This window comes from Penaeus monodon, chromosome 40, assembly GCF_015228065.2.
Source record: "Penaeus monodon isolate SGIC_2016 chromosome 40, NSTDA_Pmon_1, whole genome shotgun sequence".
NCBI classification, from domain to species: Eukaryota; Metazoa; Arthropoda; class Malacostraca; order Decapoda; family Penaeidae; genus Penaeus; species Penaeus monodon.
In genome coordinates, this window is record NC_051425.1 from 13,178,857 (window position 1) to 13,187,971 (window position 9,115).

The window sequence follows — 9,115 nt, forward strand, 5'->3', positions numbered from 1 at the left end:
ATAGTCTCTGTCTTTGTCTGCCTGCCTGCCTGCCTCTCTCTCTCTCTCTCTCTCCTCTTTCTTCTCTTTCTCTCTCTCTCTCTCTTTCTCTCTCTCACTTCTCTCTCTCTCCTTCTCTCTCTCTCTCTTCTCTCTCTCCTCTCTACTTCTCTCTCCTCTCTCTCTCTCTCTCTCTCTCTCTCTCTCTCTCTCTCTCTTCTCTCTCTCTCTCTCTCTCTCTCTCTCTCTCTCTCTCTCTCTCTCTCTCTCTCTCTCTCTCTCTCTCTCTCTCTCTCAATCTATCCATCTCTGTGTGTGTTGCATCAGTTTGATTAAGATAATAGCGATAGCATATCGTTAATTTGATTATATAAGACATTTGAGTAACAACCACCCAAGAAGCTCCTTCTGTCTATTTCCCTCAATCTGTCCATATTCCTGCCCAACCTTATAACTACCTGTCTACACACTGCACCTGGAGTCAGGTACCTATCTGTATATTTCCTTGCCTCGTCGATTCTGTAAACTCTGGAGTGATAAGATGGGGTATTGCCTATAGTCCAAATAAATGTGCAGCGTTTTCAGGGTAAAGGCTCATCACCAGCCTTGTATCATTACCATAAAGTTACGCTCATGTCAAAGTCGAATCGTATGTACCGTAATTTTACTTTGGGGAGCTATTTACTTATTTTCAGTTTTTCTCTTTTTTCTGTTTTCGGTGTGTCTACCTGCTTCTCTTTCTGCCTGCTTGTCCCCCTCTATCTGTCCGTTTCCAAATGTCTGTCTACATACCTGTCCATATGTCTATATATATATATATCGTTTATATATATGCATATCCCTATATAAATGTCCATATGTGTACTTAGCTGTTTGTATACCTGTCCATCTGTATACTTTTCCATCTATATACTTGTACACCTCTCTGTATATTTGCCTATGTACCTGTCTGTCTTTACACCTGTTCACCTGTGTACCTGCCTGTCTTTACACCTGTCTACGTATGTACCTGTCTGTCTTTACACCTGTTCACCTGTATACCTACCTGTCTTTACACCTGTCTACTTGTATACCTGTTTGTCTTTACATTTGTTCACCTGTGTACTTGCCTGTCTTTACACCTGTTCACCTGTATACCTGTCTATACCCCTGTCCACGTGTATACCTGTCTATACCCCTGTCCTCGTGTATACCTGTCTATACCCCTGTCCACGTGTATACCTGTCTATCTATACACCTGTCGATCTGAATACTCATACACGAAGTACACCTATACATACAGTTTTCCTTTTTTTCCTTTTTTTTTTTTTACTGTAGATGAATCTCAATCAGGGTCCCGGAAAAAAAACGCAACTTCCCTGTATTTAAAATGCTGTTAATTAAACTTGGTTTGTATGTGTCTTGGGTGAAAGTGTTTTCAGGTTTTCTTATCGTTATTTCCTTTCTACTTTGGATAACAAGAAATCTTTTTTATATAGGTTCCATAGGAGAGAGAGAGGGTGAGGGACAGGGAGAGAGAAAGTGGGAGGGAAAGGGTGAGGGAGAGAGAGAGGGGGGGAGGAAGAGAGGAAGAGAGAGTGACAGACAGACATACAGACAGACAGGCAAGACAGACAGAGGCAGAGCGAGACATACAGCTAAACAGAGAAACAGACAAACAAAGACAGAAACAGAACGAAACAGACAAACAAACCAATCTCGACATTCCTTCAAAACTACACCATCACTAAACGGCAACATCACCCACATTATGCGACGTGCAGAAATCCACATCTTTTCAACATGGCAAACCACATCACATCTTTCCTCGACTAGCAATTGCCTTGTTCACAGCAGGCTAAGGTCATAACCATCACTACCTAAACCGTAAAGTAACCTGCTAGGTAAAAATGAAAGAAAGAAAGAAAATATAGCTTGTTACATTCCTTGCTGCTTCGATCCTATGAGGTCTGAAGTAATGAGGTTGAAGATAGCGCTGATATGCATTTTTTTTTTTTTTTTTGAGAGGGGCGGGATGGGAGTGTGTTGATGCAACTCAATGGTGGAGCGTTTTTGTGTCTGTTTCTGTTCTTTTGTCTGTCTGTTTGTATGTATATATGTGTGTACGAGAGAGAGAGAGAGAGCGAGAGAGAGAGAGAGAGAGAGAGAGAGAGAGAGAGAGAGAGAGAGAGAGAGAGAGAGAGAGAGAGAGAGAGAGAGGAGAAGGAGACACACAAACACACAGACATACAGACAAACGGATAGAGAGCAACCAAAGGAAAACGAACACATACAGACATACACACACAGAGGAAATAGAGAGAGGATGTTTACCAAATAAAACCCCATGGAATAAAGGCCAGGGATGAACGTACAGCCACTCCCCACTTTAATCTATATATGATCAGAATGCAGGGAAGTTACACACTACACACCACCTCCCGCTAACTGGCATTACATCACACTACCTCACACTGCCCCTCACTAACTTGCACTATTTCCCATTGCCTCATACTGTCCCCTACTGTCGCATATTACCTCACACTAACTCACTCTATGTCACACTAACTTTTATAACATCACACTAGCTCACTTTGTCTCCCACTGCCTCACACTAGCTGACATTAGATCAAAATATACACTATCTCACACAGTTACACACTACCAACCTCAGTTTCACACTACCTCACACTACAGTATCTCTCACAATCTCTACACTCTTTGACTCTACCTCACTTTATCTCATACAATCTCCCACTACCTCACAGTTCTAACAACTTGACACTGCTTACACTAACACCTCGCACTGCCTCACTCTACTTCACACTGACACACACTACATTGCACAATCTCTCGCATTATCTCACTCTACCTCCCACAAGCTGATCTTCAATCACACTACCTCACTCATCTTCTGCTACAACGTCGAAGGCAACAGAACCCATGTTCACAGCGGGCGGTTCAGTACACGTGCGCGATCTATCAGAACCTCTATTTCACAAGTGCGCACTTGAGAGGCAAACTGGAGCGCATTTAAGGAGGGAAATGGAGCGGAATTCGGAGGGAAACTGAAGTGTTCATGAGTGCGCATTTAAGGAGGAAATTTAAGCGGGTGTTAGTGCGTATTTTGGAAAGAAAATGAAGCGTTCAAAAGTGCGCATCGAAAAGGAATTTGAAGTGTATATAAGTGCGCATTTAAGAAGGAAATTTAAGCGTTTGTTAGTGCGCATTTAAGAAGCCAGCGTTCATAACTGCGCATTTGGGAAGGAAAATGAAGCATTCATAAGTGCACATTTAGGAATGAAACTGAAGCATTTATAAGTATCTATAAAGTGCGCATTTAAGAAGCACATGAAGCCTTCCCAATGGTGCATTTAAGAAGCAAATGAAGCGTTCCCAAGTGCGTATTTGAGAAGCAAACTGAAGCAAATGGCAACGCCCCGAGGAATTGGACGAAGAAAAAAAGAAAACGGGAGCCTTGAAGGAGCGACTTGGAAATCCCGAAGGAAGGGGAAGAAGAAGAGGAGGAGGAAGAAGAAGAAGGAGAAGGAGAAGAAGAAGAAGAAGAAGAAGAGGAGGAGGAGGGAGGAGGAGGAGGAGGAGGAGGAAGGAGAAGAAGAAGAAAGAGAAAGAAACAGGAGAAGGGAGAAGAAGAAAAAGAAAAAGAAAAAAAGAAGAGTGGCCTTTTAACAAGGAAACGTACGTTTATGAAATAAACGAAATGCGCAATTAAGGGGCAAAAAATCAATAAATATACATAAAAAAGCACAAGTGCGCATTTATGTCGGCAACGGAAGCGCTGCCGTATGCGCATTTGAGAAACAAAAGGCGGCCACAAAACAAACGCCGTTTTAAATGCGCATTAGAGAGGCAGACAGAGGCGTTCATAAATGCACATTAAAATAATAATAATGATAATAATAATAATTAAAATACATACACACATACACACACACACACACACACACACACACACACACACACACACACACACACACATATATATAATATATATATATATATATATATATATATATATATATATATATATATATATATATATATATATATGAAGACTCAGATGCTGGTCATGCATGAAGAAAACACTGAGAAAAAAAGTAAAAAATAAAAGAAGAAAAATTAATGTGCGAACGAGAGAGTGAGAGAGAGAGAGAGAGAGAGAGAGAGAGAGAGAGAGAGAGAGAGAGAGAGAGAGAGAGAGAGAGAGAGAGAGAGAGAGAGAGAAGAGAGAGAATGAGAAACAGACAGACACAGAGAAAAATAAAAGATATCTCCCCCCCCCCCGTTGCCTCGAATCCTAATTGTGTTATGAATCAGTGTCGACGAAAACGGGCCGGGCACAGCTGTCGAGATGGGTGTTGGTTATCCGGCCGCGATCAGCTGTCGTGGGCGCCCGGGAGAAGAATGGGCCACGGGCATGGAGTGTATGTGAACGAGAAGCACATGGCTTGTATACTTGCGGCCATACATGCATATGCACACAACATGCATACGCACACACACACAATTATGCATATGGACGCACGCACGCTTGCACGCATGCAAGCACGCACGCACGCACGCACGCACGCACGCACGTATGTGTGTGTGTCTGTGCACGTATGCATGTTGTATATGTGTGTGTGTGTGTGTGTGTATGTATATGTATGTGTGTGTGTGTGTGTGTATGTATATGTATGTGTGTGTGTGATTTTAGATTTAGAAAATCGATTCCAATTCGCGTTAAAAGTAATGACTGCTACCAGCATTATGCAAATTTTCATGAACGATATAAACCTGAGAAAATGCAACGCTCATGTGCATGATTCATGATTCATGATTCATATGCCAACTTGCTCTCCCCGAAGCATTGCAAAAAAAAATAATTAGATGTGTACATGAGTAATTAACTTGATTATTATTAGATAAGTTAGTGAATGAATGTTAAATAAATGTTAATTAAATTGTTCATTAGATTATATAAATGAATGAATAGGTAAGTGCATGAAAAGATGTATAAACACTATGAATAGATAAATAGATAAATACATGAACACGTAAATGAATAAACATATACGTAGATCAATAGATAAACAGATAAGCAAAAACTTAAATAAATAAGTGAATAAACAAACGAAATAAATATTCATAATAGAATCCTGTTCATAAAAAAATCCTACCATTATGAAACGGTCAATACGCTCCAAAATAAGATAAATAAAAACGTAAATAAATGAATAAACAGATATACAATTATCATTAAAGAACAAAATCCTACCTTTGTAATGAATTTGTAATAAATAAAAGAAATGTGTATAATAATTTTTTTTAACCCTATCATTGTGAAACGAAATATATTCATTAAAAAAGGCCTACCTTTGTGAATCGAAATATATTCATTAAAAAAAGTCCTACCTTTGTGAAACGAAATATATTCATTAAAAATTTCGTGCCATTGTGAAACGAACTAAATCCTTTCAAAAACACTCTACCATTGTGAAACAAATTATGCTAATTAAAAACCCGACCTTTGTAAAACGAATTACATTAATGAAACAAGACACCCTACCTTTGTGAAATGAATTATATTCACTAAAAAAGTCGTACCATTGTGAAACGAATTACATTAATTTCAAAACACCCAACCATTGTGAAACGAATTACATTAATTTAAAAACACCCAACCATTGTGAAACGAATAATAATGAAAAATTGTCTTACCCATTGTGAAGCGAATTATATTCAATTTAAAACGAATAATGTTAACCCGGGAAATGTTCTTTTGTAGCGGAGCCCAAGCTGTTTGGTTTCGAAAAGCCAGAAGGAACCTTGGCGTGGGGGGGAGATTGCCATGTTGCCACCCCCCTCCCCCTCCCCTCTGTGTTGCCAGGATCTAAGGAGGGAACAGGTTGCCGTGTCATGCAGGTTCACGGTGGGGAAGAGGGGGTGGGGTGGGGAAGGCGTGGGTGGGGTGGGGAAGGGGTGGGTGGGGAGAGGGGGGTTAGGTGGGGAAAAGGGGTTGGGTGGGGAAAGGGAGGTGGGGTGGGTGGGGAGAGGGGGTTTGGGTGGGGAAGAGGGGGCAGGGTGGGGAGAGGGGGTTTGGGTGGGGAAGTGGAGTGGGGTGGGGGAGGGGTGGGGTGTGGAAGTGAAGGGTGGGGAAGTGAGGGAAGAGGGCCCCCGGGGGTTGGGGAGCGGGGGGGGGGGGTGTCAAACCCTTGCCTATAAATGCTAAGGTTGATTTTTTTTTTCAGAATAGATCACCTCTTTCTTGTATCCTTGTATACTTCCATGTTTATTTATCTTCTTACCTACTTATCTATCCATTCGTTCATTTATCTCATCATTTATCCATTTCTCTATCTATTCATTCATTTGTTTATACATTTATTCCCGTTTCTTTCTTTCTTTCTTTTTCTCTTTTTTTTGCGTCCTGCTTGAAGGTAACGACAAACATAACTTCAATTATTTTTTTTCGTTCCTTCGGCGTCGCTTCGTTTGGCTTCCGAAGGTCAAGGCAAGAGGTCATAGGAACGGAGGAAAAAAAAGGGAGGGGAGAGAGAGAGGAAGAGAGAGAGAAAGAGAGAGGGAGAGAGAGGGAGAGAGGGAGGGAGGAAGGGAAGGGATGGGAGGAAGGAGGGATGGGGGGAGGGATGTGGGGTGTGGGAAGGAGAGGAAAGGAGGGAGGAGGGAGATAGGGAGGGATGGGGGAAGAACGAACGAAAGAAAGAAGAAACAAACGCAAATAAGAACCAAAAACAAAACAAAAACAAACAAAAAAAAAAACAAAACAAAAAAAAAAAAAACTAAACAAAACAAAAGAAGGGGAGGGTACACGGTATGTTAACGTCGGCTGCTGTTGCTAGGTGTCGTGCCTTGTGCAAGTCACAGTCGAAGGCGTGGCTTGGAAACCGCCTGGGAGACGGAGAGAGAGAGAGAGAGAGAGAGAGAGAGAGAGAGAGAGAGAGAGAGAGAGAGAGAGAGAGAGAGAGAGGGGGGGGCGGAGAGAGAGGGAGGGGGGGAGGGAGAGAGAGAGGAGGGGGGCAGAGAGAGGGAGGGGGGGCAGAGAGAGAGAGAGAGAGGAGAGAGAGAGAGAGAGAGAGAGAGAGAGAGAGAGAGAGAGAGAGAGAGAGAGAGAGAGAGAGAGAGAGAGAGAGAAGGAGAAGAGAGAGAGGAGAGGGAGGGAGGGAGGGAAAGAAAGAAAGAAAGAGAGAGAGAAAGAGAGAGACAGACAGACAGACAGACAGAGACAGAAAAAAGGAGAGAGAGATGGAATCATCAGGAAACCAGAAGCAAAAGCTGTACTATACTTGAAGCACATTTTCACCTCTTTGCGTGTGGACTCCGTAGCGAAAAAAAGCTACATGGGAAGCCCTGTGTCTGTTACCTATGTAAATAAGTATGCATGTTCAGTGTAAGGAAAAAGATGTGTATATATGAACAAAAAAAAAATAGAAAATATCTTTGAAAACTAACGTCAATTTTGGATTTTTTTTTTTACCCAACGGTAATTCTCTTCGTAACTTGTTTTTTTCCAAACGTTAAGATTTTTTTTTTTTTTTCAATAGCATTTTGTTTCAATTCGAATTCCTTCCTGCAAGAAAAAAAAAAAATGAACGAAAACTGAAGATCCTTTCGAGCCAGTCACAGCCAGTGTACCAACCCCTTTATTTCGAAAATGTTTGTCATTCTTGTTAATTACTTTATCATGAGCTATGTCTGTTTTGCATGCACGCAGGTAGCTGCCGATTGCATGACCTCAGGGATGTCTCCTGCGTACAATTTTCTTTTTTATTTATTTTTTTCTCTCTCTGTTTTTTTTTTTTTGTCTTTTCCCCTTTTCACCTCTCTCCCCTCTCTTCCTTTTCTCTTTCTTCTCTTCCCTTTTCTCTCTCTTCTTTTTCTTCCTCCTCTTCTCTTCCTCTTCCTTTCCCCTCTCTCTCTCTCTTCCCTCCTTCTCTCTCCTTCCCTTTTCCTCTCCCTCCCCTCCTCTCTCTTTCTCTTCCCTCTTTTTTCTCCTTTTTAAACCCTTTTTTTCCCGGGCCTCCTCCTGTTCCCATTTTTTTTCCCCCCCCTGGGGGGCCCCCGGGGGTTTTTTAAAGAAATTTTTGAAAAGAAGGGGAAAGGAGAAAGAGGAGGGAAAAGAGAAGGAGAGGAGGAGGAAAGGGGAAGGGGAGGAGAGAGAAGGAGAGAAAAAGAAAGGAAAAAAGAAAGAGAGGAGAAGAGGAGAGGGAGGAGAGGAGAGAAGAGAGAGAGAGAGAAGAGAGAGAGAGGGAAGAGAGAGAGAAAAAAAAGAAAAAAAAAAAAGAAGCAAGAGGAAGAGAGAGAAGAGAGAAGAGAGGAAAAGAAAAAAAAAAGAGGGAAAAGAGAAAAAAGGAGAGAGAAAAGAAAAGAGGAAAAGAGAGAGAAGGGGAGAGAGAGAGAGGAGAGAGAAGGAGAGAGAGAAAAGAGGAAAAAAAAGAAAAAAAAAAAAATTTTTTTAAAAAAAGGGAAAAAAAAAAAACACCCCCCCGGGAAGGGGGGGAAAAAAAAAAACCCCCCCCCCAAAAAAAAAAAAAAAAAAACCCCCCAAAAAATTTAAAAAAAAATTAAAAAAAACAAAAAAAGAAAGGGACCATTGAAGTGAAAAGACGGTCAGGTTATCATGTGAGGAGCAAGGGCCTTCGGGAGGTAATTCTTCTTGTTAAGGTCTTTGAACCCTTAACTTGAGGATTAAAAGATGGGGTTCTTTTGGGAGTCAAGATCTGTTTTTTTATCGTTCACGTTTAGTTTTTTTTTTTTTTCATGCGTGGTATCAAAGGCCATCTGAGATTTATATATATATTTTTTAATATTTTTCATGCGTGGTATCAAAGATTTATATATTTTTTAAATATTTTTCATGTGTGGTTTTCAAAGGCCATTTGAGATTTATATATATATTTTTTTAACATTTTTCATGCGTGGTTTTCAAAGGCCATTTGAGATTTATATAGGCTGAATAACAAAGGCGTTATTTCAAAGTTATCTTTTCTTTCTTTACTTTTGTGGCTTCTCACCTTTGCATCAGTATTCATTTATGTATTATTTCGCTCTTTATTCAATTATTTTCGTCATTAAGTAAAAAGAAAAACGTTTTACCAACCGTCTAGGATAATTTTGTTATTTGATGATTGCTTTC